A 26,316-nucleotide genomic window follows, 5' to 3' on the forward strand; every position below is an offset into this window, starting at 1 on the left:
CACAGATAAGAAATGTGACATTAGATATACATCAGACTCCCAAGTATTACTTTACTACACTGCCTGTTTATCCATCAAGTACAGTTACAGAGTGGAATGTGAGAATTATTTTTTTTTAAGTCCTTTGGGGAAGGCAAAAGAAGAAGAGGTTCAACATCAATCAGCCCTGGTACAAATAGGATTTCCATGATCCAATTGGCTAATTGCTGAATCCCTTTCTGACGTCAACTGAAGATCCCTTTTTGAAAACTAGGAAGAGTGCCCACTTTGTGACAAGGAAAAAAGAGCAGGTGTACTAATCTGCAACTATATCCAGGGCTAAATTTACCTAGACAAGGAATGACGCCAAATTGTCTTTGAAGCAACTCTCCATTATTCTAGGGTCAAAGCAAAATGTCTTAGGACTCTCAGGCCACCAAATTTTTTAACTTCAACTCCATAAGGAATATTGGCATCAATTTAGAATTCAGCCCTTCCCTCAGCCTTTGCTGATAGACACACTGATAAATATCCTAAGCGCCCAAACATGAGAATCCAATTCGTGGGGTATAGAAATGGAGAAGCAGGTCTTAGGAGGGTTGCGGGGTAGAGCAGACAAGTGCCCACCAACATGCTATTCCTTCTTCCATGTTGGACCTCGCAGCCTGCCCTCTTCCATGTTGGATCTCGCAGCCTGCCCTCAACTGCAGCCCAATCCTGCCTGGGCAGTTCACTTCAAACCTCTGGCCAGATCATAAACAAGTGCAGGGTCTGGACCTGCCCATGCCTAATAGGTGGCCCTACCTTTTTTGGAGACCCTCCTAAAGTACCAGCACTGAGTTAAGCACTACATCACACATAATTCTCACTCCAGCTCTTGGAGGGAGGTGGCTTTCCCATGGATGAAGCTCAAGGAAGCTAAGCCTGAGCCACCCATCCAAAGTCACAATGAGGTGGTTGAACTTGGATTTTATCTTAGGTCTGGTTGCAGACTTAAGGGCCTTCACTGCTAAATCGTACTTCCTCTGTTCACTTGAAGGACTGGATTTTTTTTTTTTAACTCTCCCATGAGATGTCTACCAGGTAGATATGGATATGACTATCCTATTTCGTTTAGAGAAATTACAAAAAAACTTGCCTCAAGTTTTAGAGCTACTTAGTATTAATAACTACTTATTAAGTAGTGGAGCCAAGATTTGAAGCCAGGTCTGAATGGTCCCACACCCAGAGCTCCCTGCATTCATGAATTGCCTCCCCTGTGCGTGAGTCGCTGATCCTAGCATTCCCATTCCTGACTGAGCTTCCACCTAGATAGCCATCTTCTTTACAATAGAGAATTGCCATATTTTAAAAATCATGAAAGAAAGGATTATGTTTGCCATTATACACTGGTTTTGAGATATGTATGTATATAAATTATTTCTCTTTGAAATCACTCCAGGTTTTCTAAAGGAGTCTTCTGCTATGAAAAATGCCCCATCCATTTTCCCAACGTCTCTTCAGGTCAGCATATTTAAAAAAAGAAAGACTTGAACTTGTCATTCAGCTCTCACTGCATATGAATCATAACAGGACGCTACGTGGGGAAACAGCCTAGTTCTAGGAACTGGTAATAGAAGCTGGGGTTTGTCACCTTCATGGGTGCATCTCAAATCCCACTTGGGTGTTTCTGGGGCCCATGTGATGGTGCCCCCTTGACCCAGGGGGAACTGAACAATTGGGTCACGGCCACCTCAACAGTCAGATGGCTCAGTCACACACACACACACACACACACACACACACACCTGCCTCTGTGACCAGACCCCAGGCAGAGGCCAAAGAGTAGAGAAGTGTCTTCAGAGGGATGGCCTCTCCCTTCCTTTAAGATGATATTTTAAAATCAGGGATCATAACATAACAACAATAACAATAGCAGGTAACAATCATTGAACACTTAGCTATGATTATTCTCATTGGTATTGTTGCTACTGCTAATTAATTAACCAATTTGACCATCAAAGTACTCTATAAGTAGCAATTATTCTTGCCACAAAGTGTGGCACTTAAGAGACCAGGCTGCAGAGCCAGAGACCTGGGTTTGACAGGTACTGTCACCTCTGGCTGGTCATGTGGGTCTGGGAAGTTACCTCAACTTGCCTCAGTTTTTGTCATCTGTAAAATGGATACAATAATAGTACCTGTTCCACAGAGCTGTTGGGAGGATTAAACAGGAGAGTTCAGTGATTGGAGACGATAATTAGTATCAGAAGCCAAATGCTGGGAAATTGCCATTTCTGTGCCTTTAACAAGAGCTGGACTTTTAGGGCCAACTGTTCTCTGCCTGCACCCTGTAAGCATCTAAAAGGACCTGAACTTCCCAAAGTGATGATGCAGGAGGAAAAAAAAAAAAGCAATGAAGAAATCTCTAGAAATAAACTGTGATTTCTTGCCCATGAGCCAGAAAATGGTGCCCAGGTGTCTCACTTGGCAGATTTTAAAATGCTTGGCGGGGGTTTGTTTGTGTGGTGGTGGGATAGTGGAGGATGCAACTAGCTAGAGAGGAATCTGTTTTTCAGCCTTCGTTTCTGCCTGGGACTTTGTAGCGAATGCATTTTCTCACCAGCAAGATCAAAGAGATGGGACACCTGACATTGCTCATGGCATCTTGCTGGACAGCAGGGAGGAGAGGGAAATAAATCAAAGTATTTGCTCCCACAGCCATTTGCGTCTGAGAGGAGAGGATGACATAAATCTTCACTGGGAGCTAGGTCTTGAAATAGGGTGAGAAATTGCTGCAAAATGAATATTCAATCAGGAATGTCGGTGGCCTGGTTTTCTTAAGAGTTGAGTTAGTCTCTGATCTGATTATCTTTTAGGACAAACCCAGTAACCCCACTCTGAGTTTTGCAGTTCGTTCCCCCTTCCCATCCAATTTCTTCTCCAACTGACATCTACTGAAGGCTAACCCTGTACCAGGCACCGGGCTACATATCAAAGGACATGGGTTAACAGACTCGATGTCGTATCTGCCCTCAGGAGTGTCCACCCTAGTGGGAGAGATGAACACGGAGCAGATTCCTATACCAACAATAATTGTAATTGCATGAGATGTGAAGACACAAAAGGCTAGAAACTGATAAGGATGAGACTAGGTGGGAGGGCCCCACACCTATTCTGGGGGTTCAGGGACAGCCTGTCTGAGGAAGTGATGTTTGAACTGAGACCTGAAGGGTGAGCAGAAATCAGCCAGGCAAAGAGTGGGCGGTGGGGATGTGGGTGGGGAAGCTTAGCATTTTCGAGAAACAAGGAAATGGCCAGTGCGGCTGGAGCTCAGAACACAAAGGGAAGAGTGACGTGATATGGAGCTGGTAAGGGGGAAGGAGCCAGGGCTGGCCTACTTTCCTCTTGCTGTGCATGACTCCCGGTGAGTTTTGCTATGTCCAGTTCCTAGAGGGGAGAAGACAGGTCCGCCCTTCCTGTTATGGGGCCACAGGTCTGCGGGCCACCAGAGTGCTCCCCTGGGTCTGGTGGAGGCCTCCTCCCTGTGCACCGTGGTGCCCAGCGGCTGTTCAGCGCCCCCATGGTGGGCCTGCATGGCTTTTTCGGAGGATCTCAACAGCCCCCAGGCACTGAGACCAGTAGTTTCAGGAGCCTTGGTTCAGTTACAAGGGTGATTTCCTCTTCTTGTGACGGATACTGCCTGCGATCTTGCGTCCCAGTACAAACCAAGTACCCGCTTCCTACCCGGGCTCCAGTATCTGGTTCCTTTTTTCTGTATCATTCTTGATAGTGAGAATGGTACCTTTTACAGGGATTTCCCGGTCAGTTCATGCAAATAGGGTTGATCTGTGCCTGCTAAGCACCAAGTACTCCCAGGGATAAAAGGGAACAGAACTAGATAATCTCGCTCTTGAGCAGCTCACAGGCCCCCCAGGCAGCATGCTAAGCACCTTACCTATGATCTCCTCTCACCCCCGAACAACCCCATGCGATAGGGCTATCATTAGGGCCCATTTCATAGATGAGGAAACTGAATCAAAGGGAGATCATATAACCCCCCAAGATCACACTTATCAGTGGAGGGGCTGGCATTTGAGTGTGCCTAATCTTAAGACACACATTTCTTTTTTTCTGAGAGACAGAAAGCACACCTATGCTAGTGGGAGAGGGGCAGAGAAAGAGGGAAAAAGAGAATCCCAAGCAGGCTCCATGTCGCCAGTGCAGAGCCCAACGCAGGGCTGGAACCAACAAACCATGAGATCAGGACCTGAGCCAGAATCAAGAGTCAGACGCTTAACTGGCTGAGCCACCCAGGTGTCCCCTAAAGCTCACATTCACATTAGCGAATACCCTCTATTCTTATCACTCTGTCTCTGAATTTCTAGAGAAGTCCTTACACAATGTGATTCTTCAACAACGGGGGCCTTGTCCTGTGGGTGGAATCCTGCTCTGCAGCCCCAAGTTTCTCTGTGGCTACAGCGAGCTCACTTTCCTGTTCTTACATGCCCTATCATGTCTTGCAGAGCCTGTCCCTGTCATCTGTTGGCCTAGTTTCTTCCTGTCACGATGTGTTTCCCCAGTATTGTGTGCTCTTTGGAGCTGGAGTTTCACCAACTGCCTGAGGTTTAGACCATCACTCAAAAGGGCAGGTTTTTTCTTTCCTGGAGCTAACATCATTTCTTCTGCTGCTACCTCTTGGATTCCCAGCTGAATGATAGCATCCTGCATTGCAGTAAAACCCCCAAAATGTCTGAAAGACCAGAGGTTCTCCTAAGAGCTGTGACTTCAAGGAAGTCCTTCTCAAAGGGGTGGCACCATCCTCAGGGGATGTTTCCTTGTGAAGGTGCTTTTGGTTTACATAAGGGTTGTAGGGGTGTGGGGTTGAAGATGGAGGGGTCCCATGTCCCACTGGCTTTGGGAGCCAGTGCGAGACAGGCCTGTGGCACAAAGAGTGGAAGTGTGTCCCTTTTTGAAACATTCCGCTGGACATATACACAGGTGAGAACTTATTTTTCATTATGTTAACATAGATCCTCCCTATTTTTTCCATATAAACACAAATACCAGTATTTTTAAAATTTGCTTTATTTTTTAAAGTTTCTAAAATGTTTATTTATTTTTGAGAGACAGAGACAGACAGAGTATAAGTGGGGAAGGCCAGAGAGAGAGAGGGAGACACAGAATCCAAAGTAAGCTCCGGGGCGCTTGGGTGGCTCAGTTGGTTGAGCCTCCGACTTCGGCTCAGGTCATGACGTCGCAGTCTGTGAGTTCGAGCCCTGCATAGGGCCCTGTGCTGACAGGTGGGAGCCTGGAACCTGTTTCAGATTCTGTCTCCCTCTCTCTCTTCCCCTCCCCCACTCATGCTCTGTCTCTCTCTCTCTCTGTCAAAAATAAATAAACATTAAAAAATTTAAAAACAGGGGCGCCTGGGTGGCGCAGTCGGTTAAGCATCCGACTTCAGCCAGGTCACGATCTTGCGGTCCGTGAGTTCGAGCCCCGCGTCGGGCTCTGGGCTGATGGCTCAGAGCCTGGAGCCTGTTTCCGATTCTGTGTCTCCCTCTCTCTCTGCCCCTCCCCCGTTCATGCTCTGTCTCTCTCTGTCCCAAAAATAAATAAACATTGAAAAAAAAAATTAAAAAAAAAAAATTTAAAAACAAACAAAGTAAGCTCCAGGCTCTGAGCTCTCAGCACAGAGCCCAACATAGGACTCAAACTCACAAACCCTGAGATCATGACCTGGCCAAAGTTGGATGCTCAACCGGATAAGCCACCCAGGTGGCCCCAGTATGGTTTTAATAGTCACCAAGCATTCTGAGGAATGCTACTACTGTATACGTGAAAGCAACCTTCTACCACTTTACTAAGAGTTGTCCACCATTTTGGAGAATGATGTCATTAACGGCAGTACCACACTCAGGACCTGAATCACTAGAGCCACACAACTGCATCAGTCCTTACTAATAGCTGTCTCATTTGTGGAAATTTTATGTATGTCTATTCAGCCCTTATTTGGAAATAGCACATATAAAGCAAAATGGCCAACTCTCTGTTGAGTATTGTCTCACTCTTCTGAAATGCACACGTATTCATTAAAAGTAGGTGCAAACATTTGACTTGTCACTGTCTTCTTGAATCATCTGAGCACTCTCATATTGAAATGCACATTGTACTTTAAATCATATCTTTTATTTCTTCCTTATATGACATTTAGAGCAATATACTGATTTTTAGAAATGTTTTGTGGGTAGAATTTCAGTTCAGGATAGCAAAGGCAATGTTACAGAAATATTTTTTTAAATTTTTTATTTGAAAGAGAGAGAGAGAGAGAGAGAGAGAGAGAGAGAGTTCCAGTGGGGGGAAAGGGCACAGGGACAGAGAAAGAATCTTAAGCCCCAATTTGGGGCTTGATCTCACTACCTGAGCTGAAAGCAGAAGCCAGACGTTTAATCAACTGAGCCATCCAGGCATCCCCCAGAAACATTTGTTTTAATAAAAAGGAGTTGTGATAGAACTAAAAACTCCAGTTTTCAGGAAATGGAATGAGGGTTTTTTGTTTGTTTGGCTGAGTTGTGTGTGTGTGTGTGTGTGTGTGTGTATGCATGTTTTTGGTGCCAGAATTTATACACCAGATAAATGATAGTCCTGTTCAAGCCTTTTTGGGAACCAAGGACTTATTTTATTGGCTACATTTTCTCCAAAGACTTTGGGTATTCTTCTCTTGGAATTATTTTCAGAGGCAAGGCAGGATTTTCTTTTTCCTCCCCTCCTTGAGAATTTTCTAGGGTTTTGCTTGTTGAAAAAGGTTTTGTTTTTTGAAAAGAGCCAACAGGTTGTCAGACTAAATTTTTGAGGTCAAGGTCAGTGATCAAGCTGGGTGATGATATTTTCGGTCACGGACTGTGAGGCTTGGGGCAGAGACTGTGTTTTATCCATCTTTGCTTCTCCACAGCACTTAGTACAGGGCTCCCAGTAGATGCTCAGTATTGGGCTGAGCTGAATTTTGTCAAGTACGTGATGTGAGCTTGAGGTAAGAGGATTGAATCAATGCATGTGCATAGTACTGAATTTAAATTATATAGAAGTGTGTTGTACAACAAAGCAAAACCTCCTCTGGATATCAGTGAAAACATTTAAAAGATGGCATGTATCCTTTGGATAAATTAGTGCTATTGCTAGTCATAGGGTAGTTCTATTTTTAATTTTTTGAGGAACCTCCACATTGTTTTCCAGAGTGGCTGCACCAGTTTGCATTCCCACCAACAGTGCAAGAAGGTTTCCCTTTCCCCGAAGCCAAGAGCACACTGTGCGCACTGTATGTTAGCTAACTTGCCAATAAATTATATTTTAAAAAAAGAAAAGATGGTGTGGCACGAGCACAGTCCAATAAAAGTGAAGGCTGGCTGTGACCAGTGCCCACACTGGTACGTTCCAGTTGAAAATTAGCCTTGCTCCTCCCTCTCACTCGGTTTGGGAATCTCTCTTCCCTGAGGCAACTGTTAGAGGAGTAATAGTGGGTTTTGAAAGTTCCCCTCTCCTTATAACGAACACTGTTAACAATTTAGTGATTCTCCTTCCAGACTTAAAATACATCCATGGAAGGTGTATGCGTGTGTGAAGTGGGTATGTACATGGAGAGTCAGAAATATTTTTATGAATGCCTTCAATTCAGAGGAAAGAGATTAAGGGCGTCTGGGTGGCTCCATAGGTTAAGGATCCCACTCTTGATTTCAGCTCAGGTTGTGATCTCATGGTTCGTGAGTGCGAGCCCCATGTCTGTGCTGATTGCAAGGAGCCTACTTGGGATTATCTCTCCCTCTCTCTTTGCCCTTCTCCCACTAGTTTGTGTGCTCTCTCTTTCTCTCTCAAAATAAATAAACTTTAAAATTTTTCAATAAAAAAAGGGATTAAATTGACACTGTTCTAAAATGTGTTCTTTTCCACTTCTTGTATCACAGCCCATTTAAAAAAATTTTAAGTTTATTTATTTTGAGAGAGCAACAGAGCAAACAGGGGAGGGGCAGAGAGAGAGGCAGAGAGAGAGAATCCCAAGCAGGCTGCCAGGGTGGAGCCCGATGTGGGGCTCAAACCCACGAACTGTATCACAGCCCATTTAGAACCATGTTGTGATCAAGTGTTTGAGTAGCTTCGCTCTGAAAAAAAATCCAGAGCAAGAGTGCCAAAGGGGTTTTGAAGATAGGAAGACACGAGGGCAATTTTAAAGGAAAATAATATGCTTTCATATAGATGAGCTCTTATGGATGCATTTTTCCTTCTCTTTTGAAATGTACTGGAACTTTGGAGTTGGTTTGATTTGAGTTCAAATTCCAGTGGGGAAGAAGAGCTTAGAGTCTAGTGTGGGACACCAACACCAAGCCAAGGAACAAGTAAGGAAACAGCATCTATATCATTTAAAATTGGGGTGCATGATCTTCTTCTTCTTCTTCTTCTTCTTCTTCTTCTTCTCTTAAGTAAGCTTCACATCCACTGCAGGGCTTGAAATCACAACCCTGATATCAAGACCTGAGCCAAGATCAAGAGTTGGACACCCAACTGACTGAGCCACCCAGGCACCCCTGGGGTGCATGTTCTGGAGGATAGAAATAGTGTGATGGTTTAAAGACTGGAACAAGAAGGCCACTTTAGATAGAGTCATCAGGGAAGGTCTCTCTGTGGTGAGGACCCCTGAATCAAGACCAGAGATCGTGCAAAGGTCCTGAGGTAGGAATGGGCTTAGGGTACTTGAGGAGCCACGTGAGGAACAACAGATTAGTGACCAACCAGGAGAGTCCTAGGAGGCGAGATCGTACAAGCAAGCAGGGGCCAGACCTTGTAGGGTCTTATAGGCCTACAAGAACTGTAGGAGTCAGTTTTATTCTAAACAGAGTGACTTGTTCTGATTTGGTTTTAGAGAAGGACAAAGGTCAAAGCACAGAGACCACTTAAAAGCCATTGCAGCTACCCAGGCCAAAGAAGATGACAGCTTAGATGAGGGAGGTGCTGTGGAAATGGGGAGAAGTAAGTAGGTTTGAGGTTCCTTTCTGAAGTAGAACCACTAGGCTTTGCAGATGGAGTGATGTGGTGTGCATGTGCTCATGCACGTGTGTGTGTGTGTGTGTGTGAAAGAGGGGGACAGAGAGAGAGAGAGAGAGAGAGAGAGAGAGAGAGAGAGAGAAAGGGATCACTAAAGGACCAACACCTAGGGTTTGGGCCTCAATAACTATGTGAATGATGGTGTTATTTATAGAAATAGGGAAGACGGGCAAAGAACATGTTTGGGAGGCAGAGGGGTCAGGGAAGTGAGAATCCTGTTTTGGTCACATTCATTTTGAAATGCCTCTGGTGTTCAAGTGTGATATCAAGCAGACAGATAAATACAGTTTCAGGGATGGGTCTGTCCACAAACGGATATATTTAAAGCCAAGGGAACTGACATTGGAAGGTGGCTGGCTGTATTTTCCAGTTTGTAAACATCTTTACTGCAGTTTCTGAGTGATAAGAAGAACATAAAGAGAGCAGGGAGGGGAGAGAGAGAAAGATAAAGAGTGCACAATGCCAATGGTATCTCTTGGCTATGTTTTGCAACAAAACAAGTGTTTGGTCACACACACACACGTACACACACACAATCACACACACACACCCCACAGCCACAAACTACAAGCTGCATACACAAGTCACGTGGAAGATATACTCACGCTCAGTCCCAACCCCAGACCCTGCCTCCTTCTCAGCTGCTGCTGAGTCCTAGACCCGTTACTTGTACCAAACTTCTGTAACCTGCCAGTGCCTGAAAGGAGAAGGCATGGGGGCCCCTTCTGCCAAAGGCAGAAGGCAGTTCTGGATCCAACCCCAGACTTCTGACCTCCTGGCTGGTCAGGAAGCAGGGCTGGGATCAGCATCTGGACAAAGCCTGTATGCTGCAACAAAAGAGGGCTCAAGAGTCTCCACTGCTTCAGGCACCCAAGGAAAATCACCTGTGTTTCCCAAAGAAACTTTCACTGGAATGAACCTGTGACTTTGGATGAAGAGGAGGCCTGGGGGAGATGGTGCTGCCTATAGCAGCCCTCTGCGACAATGCCATGGTGCTGGCAGAGACTGCCCGGAGACGGTCACAGAGCTCCCCATGTGTGAGCCATCTGTAGGTTGGACTGCTCTGCACATAACCATCGTGAACCAGAACATGAACTTGGTGTGAGCCTTGCCTGCCCATGGGACTGGCATCTCTGTAAGAGCTACAGGCACAGCTTTCCACCAGGGACCCTGCAAACCTCATCTACTTTGGGGAGCATCCTCTGTCTTTTGTGAGGCTGCTCATCGAGCCCAGAGCCAGCATCCAGGCCCAGGACTCCCTGGGAAACATCATCTTGCACATTCTCATCCTCCAGCCCAACAAAATTTTTGCCTGCCAGATATATAACCTGCTCCTGTCCTATGATGGGAGCTGGGACCTCCTGCAGTCCTTGGACCTCATGCCCACTCATGGGGGTCTCACCCCCTTCAAGCCAGCAAGAGTGGAGGGCCACATTGTGATGTTCTAGCACCTGATGTAGAAGTAGAAGCGTATCCAGTGGACATATGAGCCGCTGACCTCCACTCTCTACGATCTCACAGAAACCAACTCCTGGGGAGAGGACACATCCTTTCTAGAGCTCATGGTCTCCCCCAAGAAGCAGGTGACTCACCAGATCCTAGAACAGACCCCAGTGAAGCAACTAGCGAGCTTCAAGCGGAAGAAATATGGTCAGTGGTTGTTTTATGTTCTGGGTGCCTTGTACCTGCTCTATATGATCTGCTATGTCTACCGCCCCCTCAAGTTCTGAATTGGCAACTGCACAGATTCCTGAGATAACACCATTTTCCAACAGAGACCACTCTAGGAGGCCTATGTGACTCACCAGGACAAAATCTGGCTCATGGGGGAGTTGGTGACCAATACCAAGGTTGTCATCAACCTGCTCCCAGAGACCCTGAGTGTCCTCAGGGTTGGTGCCTATTGCTATTTTAGACAGACTGTCCTCTGGGGGCCATTCCATGTCCTTATCATCACTGATGCCTACATAGTACCAGTGAACATGGGGATGCGGCTGTCCCACATAGATGGGGAAGTGGCGGCACCCATGTCCGTCACCCTGATGCTGGGCTTGTGTGGTGTTACATACTTCACTTGAGCATTCCATCTGGAATCCTCTGTGCTTTCAATATTATGATCCAGAAGATGATTTTTGTTTTTGTTTTTATTTTTTTTAATGTTCGTTTATTTTTGACAGACAGAGAGAGAGAGCATGAGTGAGGTAGGTGCAGAGAAAGAAGGGGACAGAGGATCTGAAGCAGGCTCCATGCTGACAGCAGAAAGCCTGAAACAGGGCTCGAACTCATGAACTGTGAGACCATGATCGGAGCCAAAGTTGGATGCTTAACTGACTGAGCCACCCAGGCACTCATTTTATTTATTTATTTATTTATTTATTTAATTTATTTATTTAATTAAAAACAACGGAAGTGACTCAAACCTTCTTCTCAAGCATATCATTTTTCTTTTTTTAAATGTTCATTTACTTATTTCTAGAGAGAAAGAGAGAGAGTGCACAGGGGAGGGGTAGAGAGAGACAGAGAGAGAATCCCAAGCAGGCTCTGCGCTTTCAGTGCAGAGCCCAACAGGGGGCTCAAATCCCACCAACTGTGAGATCATGACCTGAGTCAAAATCAAGAGTTGGATACTCAACTGACTGAGCCACTCAGGCACCCCTTTATTTATTTATTTTTAAGTAATCTCTAACTCAGTGTGGGGGTCAAACTCATAACCTGGAGACCAAGAGTCACATGCTTTACAGACTGAACCAGCCAGGTGCCCCTGGCTGATGATTTTTGAAGACCTAATGCCCTTCTGTCAGCTGATGGCTTAGTTTTTTCCAGGATTTGCCTCTGCATTCTATGTCATTTTCCAGACAGAGGACCTAACAAGTCTGGGGGCAATTCCACAACTATCCCATGGCACTCTTCGGCACTTTTCAACTTTTCCTCACCATCATTGATGGGCCTTCCAACTATGAAGTGAGCTTGCCCTTTGTCTTTGGCATGGACTACTTTGCCTTTGCCATCATCGCCATACTGCTTATGCTCCACCTGTTCATCACCATGAAGGATGACACACACTGACAGGTGGCCCATGAGCGGGACAAGCTTTGGAGGGCTCAGGTCTGGCCACCATGGTGATTCTGGAAAGTAAGCTCCCCCACTTCCTGTGGCCTCGCTCTGGGATCTGTGGAGACAGATATGAGCTGGGGAACCACTGGTTCCTACAAGTCTAGAACCACCGTGATCAAAATCCTTTGCAGGTGCTTTGCTATGTGGAAACTTTCAAGAACTCAGACAAGGAGGATGGACAAGAGCAACTTTCTGAGAGACAGCCCTCTGTTTTTTGTGATAGAAAGTGGGACCCTAGGGAGAACCTCTCTGGCCACCCATTCCTTCCATGTCCTACACTACACCTCACAGGAGCTGCATCACCAGCTTTGTGGCAACACCCCAGAACACATGAATTTTGGACTGGATCTTGGCGAAGGGAATGGAGAGGAAAATATCACAAACAGGTAGGCCTGAGTGGGGAGCAGTTAACTCTCATGCCTATTAATCATGGGAGGGGGTAGACAGAATAATTCTTAAAGGCCATGTCTCACTTCACAGCAGCATTTCTGGAGATGGGCAATGGACATCTGTTGTCCCACATATTTTCTGAGCTCCTGGAAGGCCCACATCTTGGGAAAAGAAGGTATCTTTGCAAGTGAAGTTGCACTTGGCCATCAAAGACATGATGTAAGGATGCTAGACTAATGTCTGGATCATCTTTCTTTGTGCGTAACGTGGGAAGAGCCAGGCATGGCACTGAGGTTGTGGCCCTTCCCTTTTTTTCTGTACCGTGTAGGATTCTCCCTACCTAGCAACCAAACCTCAACTAGAAAACTGCAAAAAGAAAGATTTTTATTCTATTTACTACTTATTTATCCTATTTATTATTTATTTTATTATTTTTTTAAGTTTATTTACCTATTTTGAGAGAGTGGGGAGGGGCAGAGAGAGAATCCCAAGCAGGCTTCCCGCTGAGAGGATGGAGACCATGTCTCAGGAACCCGTGAGATCATGACCTGAGCTAAAACCAAGAGTCAGACACTTAACCAACTGAGCCACGCAGGTACCCTATCCTTGTTTTATTTTTTATAATTATTTTTTAAATGTTTATTTTTCAGAGATGGACAGAGAGCGTGAGAGGGGGAGGGTCAGAGAGAGAAGGAGACACAGAATCCACAGCAGACTCCAGGCTCTCAGCTGTCAGCACCGAGCCGGACGTGGGGCTCGAAACCACGAACTGTGAGACCATAACTGAGCTGAAGTCGGCCACTTATCTGACAGCCACCCAGGCACCCCCAACTTGTTGTAATTTTTACAAAATTGTATTGTGGAAGATACACATAACATAAAATTTACTATTTTAACCGTTTCTAGGTATACAACTCAGTGGCATTAAGTCCATTCACATGGTTGCATAACCAACACTACTATTCATCTACAAGACTTTTTCATCTTCCCAAATTGAAACTGTTGTACCCATTAAACATTAACTCTTCTTTATCCTTTCCCTATAGTACCTGATAACTGACATTCTGTTTTCTGTCTATGAATTTGACTGCTCTGGGTACCTCCTGTAAGTCCAGTCATGTAATATTAACCCTATTTTTCCGGGTTTATTTCACTTAGCATGTTTTCAAGATTTATCCACATATAGCATGTATCAGGCTTCGATCCCTTTTAAAGGCCAAAAAATATTTCACTGTATGGACGTATCACATTTTGTTTATCTGTTCATCCATCGATTGACATTTGGGTTGTTTCCACCTTTTGGCTATCGTGAGTAATATGGCTATGGACATTGGTGTGCAGTTAGCTCTCCAACTCCCTGCTTTCAATTCCTTTGGGTACATCCCTACACCTGGGATTGCTGTATCTTATGGCAATTCCTGTTTAATTTCTTGAGGAACTGCCACACTGTTTTCCACAGCGGCTGTGTTATTTTACATTTCCTTGAACAATGTGCAAGGATTCCAATTTCTTCACTTCCTCACCAACACTTGTTACTTTCTGCTAACAAGCAGAAGTATTTCCTTCCCTTCCTTTCTCTTTTTCTTTTTTTCCTTCCTCCTTTCCTTTCCTTTCCTCTCCTCCCCCTCTTCCCTCCCCTCCTCTCCCTCTCCTCCTCTCCTCTCCTCTCCTCTCCTCTCTCCTCTCCTCCCTTCCATCTTCCTTTTTTCTATAGCCATTCTAATGACTATGAAGTGGTATCTCATTGTGGTTTTGATTTGCATTTCCCCAAAGATTAATGACATTGAATATTTTTTCATAAGCTTATTGGCAATTTATATATCTGTCTTTGGTGAAATATCTATTCAAGTCCTTTATCCAAACAAACAAGTTTTTGGCTTTTGCAAACACCTTTTTTAGCAGGGACTTGAGATGGTGCACGTTATGAGACATGGGACACACACACCACCTGCTGGCCATTTCTTAGCATTTCCCAACACACCCTTTAGGGCAGAAAAAAGTTTTTAGTTCATGGGATTACCAAAGAAATCGGGGTCATTGTTGCTGCCCCTGGGTCGCTGATCATTCCCCTACTGCGAAGGAAGATCACAGATGGCATGGGTGTGTTGCAATAGTGGGAAGAACCTGGACTTGGAGCAGAGAGGACTAGATTGGAATCTTGTCTTTGCTTAAGCAAATATCAAGTCTCTTTGCCTGTAGATCCTAGAGGAGTGTGTCCAGTAAAACTTTCTGTGATGATGAAAATGTTCTATATCTGTGCCATGCCATGTGGTAGCCACTAGCCACATATGGCTGTTGAGCACTTAAAATGTGGCTGTTGTAAATAAAGAACTGACTTTTAAAAACTTCAATAGCCATCCGTGGCTAGTGACTACCATATTGGACAATGCAGTTCTTTTTTTTTTTTTTTTAATATTTATTTATTTTTGAGAGAGAGAGAGAGAGAGAGACAGAGCACAAGCAGGGGAAGGGCAGAGAGAGAGAGACACACACACACACACAGAATCCAAAGCCGGATCCAGGCTCTGAGCTATCAGCACTGAACCGGACGGGGGGCTCAAACCTGTGAACTGCGAGATCATGACCTGAGCCGAAGTTGGACGCTTAACCTACTGAGCCACCGAGGCACACCTGGACAAAGCAGTTCTAAAGACTCAGTTTCCTCATCTATACAATAAGGATGACAACAGCTACCTGTGAGGTTTTATGCAAAAGCAAAAGGAGATCATTTGGGACAATATCTAGCACAGTGCATGGCTTATGACATGCAGTTATAATGTTTGTTTGGATATACACCCAATGGAATCAGTAGAACATTCTACCAGCACCCCTCCACCCATTGCTAAAATTTTCATTTATCTCCTGCTGTGAATTCAAAAGGAAAAACAGGGAATATTCATTAGTACCACAGGTCTGTCTCTCTTAAAAAACATTCTGTTTGAAATGAATCAGCCAGTGTGGTGTTATGTATTTCCCCCCCTTTTTCTGAGACGGGAGACTATATCAGCTTATGGTAAGAAAGCCATCCCAGTCAATGAATAATCAAAGGCAAAGCCAAGCAGATGATAAATCTTGGCCTCCGTGCTGTGAAGCCACCCACTAAGCAACGTTGAATAAATCTGTTCAGGCTTAGCATATTTTTCAGGGTAATTGGTTGCAGTTTTCTCAGACTCTTTGATTTTTAACCTTATCTTGGGCCTATACCAAGCTAATGAGACAGAGAATGAAGTAAGTTCTTATTTTGGTTTAAGTTTCAGGGAGAGAACCAAAGCATTAGCCTTGACAATGCTGGGAGCAAAGAAGATGTTTGTTGATGCTCCTCTACCCTGACTGTGGGCAACAGCTGGGCTTCTGTTTTTTTTCCCGGACGATTCCCTTCTCCTTGGAGAGGGCTACAGGTGACTTAGAGAGAACATCACAAAATACCATGTAATTAAGCTGATTATAGCTCTGTTGATGCAGAATGTTAGCAATTTAAATCTTGCGGTTAGGAGGCTGTGAGGATAAACAACAGGTATTCTCTAGAAATGCTAAATTGTGTAGGCTTAGGGTCAGGAGATCTACATTCAAGTTTCAGCTTCTCCCCTGGCCCACTCTGTGACCTTGAGCAAGTACTTAAGATCTCTGAGCCCCTGTCTTCTTGTCAGTAAACTGGATGTAATATTACCCACTTCAACAGGTGTTTGTGAGGGGAAATAAGAGAATGCCTGTAAAGTACCTGTACAGTACCTGGTATGTCGTAAGGACTCAAAAAATGCTGGCTAGTGTTTTGTCACCTCTTGTTTGGAATATAGCTATGCTTCTAAGAGAGAAAATCCATAACATAGCCTTTTAGTGTCCCCCACTGTTATGGACTGCACTGTGACATACTCCCCTCCTCCCAAATTTGTATATTGAAATCCTAATGCCCCAGCACCTCAGCATGTGACTGTGTTTGGAAATGGGGTCTTTAAGGAGGTAATTAAGGTAAAGTGAGATCAATTGAGTGGACCCTTATCTAGCATAACTGGTGTCCTTCTAAGATGAGGAAATTTGGACACGCATCTGTACAGAGAACCATGTGAAGGCAGAGGAAGAAGACAGCCATTTGCAAACCAAGGAAACAGTCCTCAGAAGAAACTCACCCTCCTGACACTGGTTTCAGACTTCTAGCCTGCAGAACTGTGAGAGGATACACATCTGTTGTTGAAGCCACTGCTCTGTGATACTTGGTTATGGCAACTCTAGCAGCCCAATACGCCCACTTTGCTTTGTGCCCCTTGTTGGTCTTCTCAGCAAATACTTTGATGCCTACTGTGTTCCAGGCTCTGAGGTCACAAAGAACAACGTCCCTACACTCCTGGGGCATGTATTCTAGTGTAATGTGCAAATAAGATAATTCCTATCAACAGTGCAAAAGCCCCAAAGTAGCCCTGAGCTTGGAGCATTGAGAGACTAGAATGAAAGCCTGTATGGATGGAGCGGGTTGGTGAGAGAGAGAAGACGTGAGATAAAGTGGGGATACAAAACAGAGTGGATCCAGTCCATCAGCTACAAGTTTTTATGTGAGATTGATTTATGGAAAGCCAGCCCTAGAACTCAGTCCCTCTGACCTCTTGGCCACCGCTGTCCTTATAAACACCATCATGATTCTTGTTGAGTGGATTCATGATTGTGGCAGGCTCTGATGCACCGATCTTCCTTCACGGAAGAAGGATTACTCCCTCAGGAGCTGGCAATGATGCTCAAAGACAGCCTTCTGTCGTCAGCCCACACTGGGGATCGCATTAACTAAGGAAAACAGCCTTGCCTTGTCATGCTTACTTCCTAGGTCATGCCTCCCACGGGAGTTGCTGTAACTCGAGACAATTCAGAAGGACTTCAGAGCCCATGAGATTGGCTGAGACCTTTGTTGAGTCTGCCTTGCCTGTCAGTTCTCCCTCTGTCCACTCCTACTTCTGTGGTTTCCTTTCCAAGAGCACTACTTGATTAACATCTTGCTGCTAATCTCTATCTCAGAATCTACCCCATTGACAGCCCTACCTATGATAGTGTCCCTACTAAACATCAAACATGGATGAACCAGCAAATATAGAAGATCTTCAAGGCTTCCAAATTGGAGGAAGGGTGTGCATCAGGCAACCGTGAAGCAATGAGACATGGAATCCGTTTTTGGAGGAGACCGTGACCCCACTTGGACAGTCCCCTTTGAGTGGTCCCTTAGGCATGGGCTACCACCCTGCATCTGTAGTTCCTGGTGACTGGACCAGTGACAAGCGCCTGACTGAAAGGCAGTCCTTTATAGGTCGGCCAGTGGCCCGAGAAGATGGTGTTTTGCAAGTGCTCTCACAGATGGCGTCTGTCTACCTCTCCAGACTCTTCTTGCAATGTGCTTTTCTCCACCTTCCCTTTCCAGTCATGCTGGCTTCCTGAAGCTTCTCCCTCCCTAAGACACTTCACATACTATTTCTTCTCTGAAGCAAGCCACATTCCTACACCATCACCCCCAACCCCTGTCAGCAAGTGACTACTTGTCCTTTTCTCTCCTGAAAATCATTTCACTAAGGAACCAATCCCTTGCAACTCTCTGACTTGATGCTATTTGTAGCTTCCTTCATGACACTGATGCCACTATTGTCACCTAGCAATATGGTTACATTGTGGTAACCAACTTTACAATATGGTTATAGTAAACCTCTATTGTTTGATTAATGTCTGCGTGCCACACCAGGCTGTCAGCAACGTGCGAGTAGGCTCCAGTTCTGTTTTGCTCACCTCTGTATTCTCAGTTCTTAGCATGATGCTTGGAGCCCAGTAGTATTTGTTGAGTAACTACCAGGGATCTTACTGAATGGTGGCTGAATGAGCCAAATCAGTCCTGTTTCTTTAGAAGTTTATGTTAGAAAAATGCATACAGAGTCAGAGTTGGTAAGGATTAGGCTGGAGCAGCAGTTCTCAAAGTATGGTCCAGGGACCCCTGGAGGTCCCTGAAACTCCTTCAGAAGGGCCACAAAATGAAAACTATTTTCCTCTTATTCTAAGATATTATTTTTCCTTCTGTCACTCCCATTCTCTCATGAGTGTACAGAATATGAGAAGTCCAGGCCACTTGGGTGGCTCAGTTGGTTAAGTGTCAGAACCTTGATCTCAGCTCAGGTCTTGGTCTCAGGGTTGTGAGCTCAAGCCCCACGTTGGGTTCCATGCTGGACATAGAGCCTACTTAAAAGAAAATAAGAAAAGTTCATTTTGTAGTTTCAGATTCCACATTGTTAGCTAATCTTTAAGAAAGTACCCCTTGTCAAGTTTTGGAGTGATATCAAAAAAGAGTATTCACAACTCCCTGAAAAGTTTACTAAAATATCCCTCTCTTTTCCAATGATACATATCTCTGTGAGCTGGGTCTTCTTTAAGCAATTTAACCAAAACAACATATGGCAATACATTAATGTAGAAGCATGTATGAGAATTCAGGTATATCCTAATAAGCCAGACATGGTAAGGGAATCGAAAAAAAATGTAAAACGGAGCCATACTCTGTCACTAAAGATATTGTTTTAAAAAACATAGTTATTTTTCATAAAACATTATTTCTATTAACATGTCATGGGTTTGTTATTAGTTTTATGAAGTAGCAATTTTTAAAATTTTCCAATTTTCATTCCCAGGCTGATAAATATCAATACAAACAATTCACATAAGTATAAGCTCTTTGGGGTCATTAATAAATTTCAGAAGTGCAAAGGGGTCTTGAGACCCAAAAATTTGAGACTTGCTGGGGTCAAGTATTCCTCAGAATTCTTTTGGATGCCAGAGAGATATGCAACTCAAGCAGCCACAAGCCAATACCTGTGTTTCTTCATTTCTTGTTCCTTCTTCCCTCAGTGTTTTCTTCATGCTCATCTTTCCCCAGAATGACCACCAGCTGCTCCAGGTTTATGTTCAATTAACTTAGCAAATTCAGCACGTTTTTGCTACTAGTTCCAGCAAAAGCCCCAGTGCACACTCTCCTTGGGCTGACTCCCACCATGTTTCCACCCCGAAGCCAATCACCATGACTCTGGTTGGTCAGGCCATCGTCTTCAGTTCACCCCTGGGATGGTAAGTTGTGTGTGGTCAGTCTTCAAAGAACCATGTGGACTGAGAAGGGTGGCCCATCAGAGGAAACTCAGAAAGCTTTTACCCTGAGAAAGGAAAGGATGGGCGGTGACAAATCAGTAAACAATATTTGTCATTTGGGGAAGATATGAGTAAAACAATGAGGAAATCAGAGAATAAGTTCTACTAAGGAGGATTAACAATGAGTAGACTTTAAGGCATTTAGGTCCTGAATAAATAAATATCCTCTCTTTTGTCTCAAATCTCTTATCTCCCTTAGCATCTGCAGCAGTTTTTGGAAGGTGCATTCTAGAAAAGAAGACAGTAGACAGAGGTGAGTGGGACAGGGAAAGCTGGGCTGAGAAATAAATGTCAGAACATGATGAGTAGTAGGAGGTGTTCCTGGCTTCCTGTTCCTGTCCTAGCTGAGTGCCCTCGTGATGACGGAGAAGTTGTGCTTTGTGTTGATTGGATATAAGCATCTCTGGTATTTGGGGGGGGTCTCTAGCTGCATTCCGACACAAACTGAGTCACCTCTCATGCCTTCACCTCCAAACCTATCTTGAGTCCAGTTCCCTCTAGCTTATGATCCACATAAGGGGACACTGAGGAAGAATAAGGTAATGATAAAAGAGGCCAATACTGGAGTTTGGAAGGAAGATTTGGGGTTGAGAGTCCTTTAGTATTTCTCAAATAAAGACGTGGATAAAGTTGCCTGTTACTGCTCCAAAGGAGACAACTGTCCCCGGAGAACTAACCCTCCACAAAGGCCACTCTTTCCCTCTATCATTGCATGGACTCTGGACTTTCACTCTTCACTCTGGACTTTCACATGTGAAGGCAAGTTTAGACTTGTTCTGTGTGGATCCAAGACAGGGGAGAAGACCAGGGGTGGAAAATACCAGCACATAGATTTTGTCTCAGTGTAAAGGAAAATTTTTAATAGAATGGTCCAGAGCTGGAATGGGCTGCCTCAGGTGTGTGTTTTGGCGGGGAAGAGTCACTTACCTGCTAATTTCATAGCTTCATTTTCTTCAAGGTTATCAGTCTTGCAGGTGCTGAAAACCAGAATGCAAGGTAAGCACAAGATAAATTACTATTTACTCTGAAGAGCTCCTTCTCTTTTCCTTCCTTCCTTCCTTCCTTCCTGCTTGCCTGCCTTCTTTTGAGGGTCAATTCTTTATTTTGTTATAAAGACAGGAATCTGGAAAATACATTGTTTTGAAATTTTTTTGGTTGTCCCTCACATTCTGGAGACCCTTCCCCCACTGTCTCCCAGCCCCACCAGGGTTAATCTGTTCAAATTCAAATACGAACTTGTAAATTACAACAGCTATACAAAAACAGGAGAAAAAGAAAGCCAGATAGAGAAGTTAGCCTGGGCCAGCAGTGTCACTTGCCTAAGGTGCTGAACAGGAGCTTATGTTTCTCTTTTTTTCTTTTCTTCCCTCCTTTGTTTTCAGGAAGTGGGTCTGAAGCAGTGGGTGGTTCCAGGTTCATGAAGGCCATCTTGGCTCAAGGGATCTTGGAATCAGACAGAGACAGGATCTGAATTATCACTCTTCCCATTATCACTCACAGGGAAGACAGGAACCAGGCTGTTCTCATCTTTGTAGCAGTTTTGGGTCAAACATCTGCTTTTACTCTTCCAACCCTGGCATCTAGGCAAAGCAAGGGAAGGGAAGTTTTCCTTTAGACTCTTGATGCCAAACGAGGAGTGCCCTGAGGCCATGGGTGACAGGGGGGTCAGCAGAGAGTCTGTGCTCTAGACTTGTGCTAAAAGGACAAAGAGAGAGGGCCCCAGGGAGCAAAGCAGAGCTGAAGGAGCAGATAAAGGAACTGAAGGCAGGAAACTATTGATTGTTTCAGGGAATGTGGACTTCTGAGTAGCCCTGTCCTTTGCTGCTTTCCTCACAAGCTTTCTCCCAGTATTGGTGCTTCCTCTTTTCAGTGTCACCGAGAACATCTCTGGGGTTTCCTGAGAGGCCTTAGTAGAGGATCCCATTTCTTGAGGCCCAGCCAGAGAACAGCCCTGTGCTGAGAGCCCCTCAACGCATGGCCTCACACCCCAGACAACCTCACCTGTACATCTTGGAAACAGCGGCTCCCATCTCCTCTGCACTAAAGGACCATGGGCATTGTTAAGAAATTTGATGTTTATTCTCTGGGTTCCTGGTGCCTGAATCTGCTAGGACCTTATGTTCCAATTCTACTACCCCAACCAGTTTTCTAAAGTTCTGGTATCTAGTTAGGGAAGCCACTTGTGTCCCTAAGCTCCTCTGGCCCTCTAGAAAGTGACTGATTACAACAAAAACTTGCAAATTGATCTCTTTAAAATTACCACCATCATAAGTAGGATGATCACTCACAGGATGATGCCAGTAAGAGCAAAAACCTTCATTTTTTTAATGCTTAGTGTCTTACAAGAATGAACAACTTTATTTCTTTCAGCAACATTATGACATAAGTACTATTACTATGCCTATTTTACAGATTAGGAAACCAAGGCCCTGAAAAGTTCATTGAGCTTTCCAAGAGCACATAGTTTAGACTTAAAAATGGAATTCAGGACCTAGTCTACCTGACACCAATGTCCATCATCTTGACGTTATACACGCTCCTTCTGGGTATTCCCACTCATCTTCCTATGAGTTATAAAGAGAATTAAACACAGAGATGGAAGTTGGCCTCTGTGTTAGGTTAGCTACTAGAATGACCAAATCCCCGCCCCCCCCCCAATTTCAGTGGTTTAATACAGTAAAAATGTCTTCGTTGCTCATATAGCAATCTGATAAAAAGCGTTCCTGGTGGCTTCCCTCCATGAGGTGATTCAGGGACCCAGGCTTATCTCATCTCATGGCTCTGTCACTTCTTAGAGACATGGAGGCCTCTGCCTCCAGAAGGGAGGGGAAAGAGAAGAAATGGCACACCCTCTTCTTACCTGCCTTGCCCAGAAGTGACACACATCACTTTTTGCTCACATTCTATTGGCCAATACTAGGCACATGGCCTTTCACAAATGAAAGGGTGTGGGAAATGCATTGCCTCCCTGGGATGCTAAGCCATTTCTTAGCATCAACTCTGCCCCATGGAAGAGGGAGCATAAAATGTTTGGTAAAAAGTTAGTTACCTTCTGTCCCAGCCTCAATGACTATAAGCTCCTTCTATCCCATAGGTTCTATGGATTTATAATTTAATTTGTCTGTAATACCTGAAAATGTGATGAAGACTTGAAGGTCTTGTTAATATGACAGTATTCATGTGAGAAATGATCAAGACAGAAAATCTTTGTGGTAAATATACTCCATGGCCTGATGTTTTCAGCATCTGCAGCAAGCATCTGGACCTTTCCCCCTGTTCCAGTCAGTGTGGTCCATTACAGCATTTCAACAGGAGGGCAACATGGACTCCGGAAGCAGCAGCCTTGCTTGGGCTCTGTGACTCACTGGAGAGAGGTACTCAAAGACATGGTTTTTACATAATGTTTAGAAATAAGCATCTGAGAAGTGTGGAAACATGCCGTCCTGATTTACTCAGTTCTGTCGTTAAGTGCTGGCATTATCACCATCTGCCAAATGTAGAAGTTGTTTAAAAATGAGTCACCTGGCACTGAAAACCATTTCTGCATAGAACGTCCCCCCACCACAACCCATCTCTTGGTATCAACGAAAAGTCTCTTCTGCTTGTAAGTTCTAAGAAGGCTGAGAGCACGAGTTCCCCCAAGTGGCATTTCATTATTTATTCTCCAATGCAAAACACCGATTTCCTTGAACCTTGTTGTACACTTGGTTTTCAAAGGATGCAGAATTATGTCACATGGACAAAGACAGTATTATTTCTTTTTAAAAAATGTATTTACTTATTTTGAGAGAGCGAGAAGGGGCATACGCTCCTGTGAGTGAGCAGGGGAGGGGCAGAGAGAGAGGGAGTGAGAGAAATTCCAGGAGACTGTGCTGTCAACACAGAGCCTGGTGTGGAGCTGAATCTAATGAACCTTGAGATCATGACCTGAGATGAAATTAAGATGTTCAACCGACTGAGCCACCCAGGCACCCCAAGGCAATATTCTTTTTTTTTTTTTTTGGCAATATTATTTCTAAGTTATATGAGTACTAGCTGAATTAGACTCCTTTGAATTTTGTTCCCATTTCACATTCAGTACTTCTTTGATAGCTAAAAACCTAACCAATGGGAAATGCTGTGGTTGGAAACAGTACAATTTGTCTCTCTTACCCAAAAACATGCCAAGTGTCTGCCCAGTAGCTTAAATACTGAAATATAAGGTTTACGACTATTAATACATCTTATGTTAGATGATAGAGCAATGGAAGAAGGGAAAATTGGTTGGTATATTAACAACTATATTCATGTCGAAATAAGGTAGAAGGCTCATAACTATCACACCCCTGGTTTTTGCAACTGATCACATGGTCATAGGTGATATTTATAACTGCTTTCTTCTACCCATTCCATATTTCCTTTGCCTTTAGCAAGCATGTTGGTTGTGGCCTATTGCCAGGCTCCAAACCCTTATGCCTAACCCACTCACTGCTGTGCAACCCCAAAATCTGTCAGTCTTATGCAGGGCCTAGAACATAAGAAGACCATATAACATGATGAGACAGCTGATGGGATGGTGCTTGAAATGTCTACTGCAGAGAGATATTTGGAACTGTTCACAGGCCCCCATAGGTAATTCACAGCAGAGAATCTTAGGATCCAGACAATAAGCTGTATCATCCTCTGACGATAACTATTCTCCTTATAAAAGGCTGTGTTTGCTACTGGTTCTCACTGGAGACTGAGTGCCTCACTCCAATCCACAAAGTTACCTTGTGACCTGAACTGACTGAATACTCAGCCAGTTTTATCACAACGATTTCTGTAAAAGTTATGAGGAGGCCTGACTTAGGATCCTAACAGGGGCTGCCAGCCAGCTAGGCAATTTAAGCAGCCACCATCCTTGTCTGTAAAGTAAGGGCGCTACACTCACTGAGAAGGACCAAGCAAACCTGGTATCGGGCAGGATTCAATCGATTAGGTCTGTACAGCGAGAGATGTGTTCAACAGGGGTGTGTCCAAAAGAGTTGCTAAGCCCAGTTAGGCCCGTTACTCTCTTGCATGATTTCTTATTATCTTTAATATTCTACCAAGACTGTGGTAGGCAGGTGAGTAGCACATCTGTGAGGAGAGCGTATGAATTGTTTCCCAAACTTGATAGATAGATAGATGGAGATTTTTTTTACAAGTAATATAAGTATAAATATAAAAGCTTTAAAAAATCCCCTTTTATTGCAGGCACCTATTAATATCACCTGAAACAGGCTTCTCTGGAATATGGAGTAGAAAATTCTGTTATTGAGCACCCTGTAAAAATGATAAGTGGCTATTAAAATTAGTAACTCCGATGTCTAGCTTTATGGTTTTTCCATAGAAAATGGAGGCTTCTTTTTAATTATAGGAATGTCATCATACACTTGTCCAAACCCATAGAATGTACAATACTAAGAGTGGGCCCTGATGTGAACTATGGACTTTGGGTGATAAGGTGTGTCAATGCAGGTTCATCAATTGTAACCAAGGCACCACTCTGGTGTTAGGATAATGATAATGGGGGAGGCTGTGGGTCTGCGAGGGCAGGGGATATAAGGGAACTCCCTCTACCTTCCACTCCATTTTTCTGTGAGCCTAAAACTGCTTCAAAAAGTAAAATCTATTAATTAAAAAAAAATTCCAGTTGAGCGTGCTCTTTCCGTGACTGCTGTATACCTGTTGGGTATACAGTGAGTATCATGAGAACATCATGATAATGGCATCATGAGAACAACAGAGATAAAGAAGGACACAGGCCTAGGTAGTAAAAACAAGACAGCTAATGACTGTCTCAGTATTAGGTTTGGATGTGAGATACCCAAAAGAATGGAGGCTTAACCAGGAGCAGTGCATTTCTTTCTCATGTAAAATCTTCTCTGCTCTCATCTTTCAAGTGGAGATGATTATAGTACTTACTCATTTGGTATTAGGAAGATTCAATGAGCTAATTAACGTATGAGAACTTCCTGAGCAAGGGGGAAATCCTGCTTTGGACTGAATAGCACCACGGCTGATTGTGCTGGGAGAACTAGAACTAGAATATTTTCTCCTGTAATCTGCTCTGATTTCCCATTAAAGGAAAAAAATATAGAAATTATATGAGGCAATACCAAAAGTAAAAAAAAAATCCCATTTTTTTAAAAAAAAGAAAGTTCTTAGCACAGTAGCTAGCATATAACAAATACATCTTTTATCACTATTATCATCATCATCCTCTCTCCTTACCTCCCCATGTCTGCCTTGCCCGCTCATTCTTTTGATTCTGTTTATATGAAAAATGAAGTACTTTAGTGATGTGCTAATCCAGTTTGTGATTTTTTCCCCCCTAGATTCGTAAGTCTCTTGATAGCTGGTTTTGGAGGATGGGAACACTGGGTAACCAGAGAGAGATTAGTGGCAAAAAAAAAAAAAAGTCGTAGAACAGCAATTTAGAAGTGTCCCATGGTGGTGAGAGTTTGGTTAGCTTTGTGGGACCTAGCATTTTCCATTATTTAAAATGTCTATTGTTTATTTTATTTTTCAATTGAAATAGAGTTACATATAATATTGCATTAGTTTCAGGGGTACAACATAATGGTGCAATAATTATATGCA

General features: G+C 44.0%; 1 pseudogene; it reads left to right on the forward strand.

Annotated features, from left to right (window-relative positions):
- LOC122488188 overlaps positions 1 to 19,486 on the forward strand; it is a 38,483-nt pseudogene extending 18,997 nt beyond the window's left edge.
- Positions 19,487 to 26,316: the final 6,830 nt, after the last annotated feature.

Source organism: Prionailurus bengalensis, chromosome A2, assembly GCF_016509475.1.
Source record: "Prionailurus bengalensis isolate Pbe53 chromosome A2, Fcat_Pben_1.1_paternal_pri, whole genome shotgun sequence".
In the NCBI taxonomy this organism is placed as follows: Eukaryota; Metazoa; Chordata; class Mammalia; order Carnivora; family Felidae; genus Prionailurus; species Prionailurus bengalensis.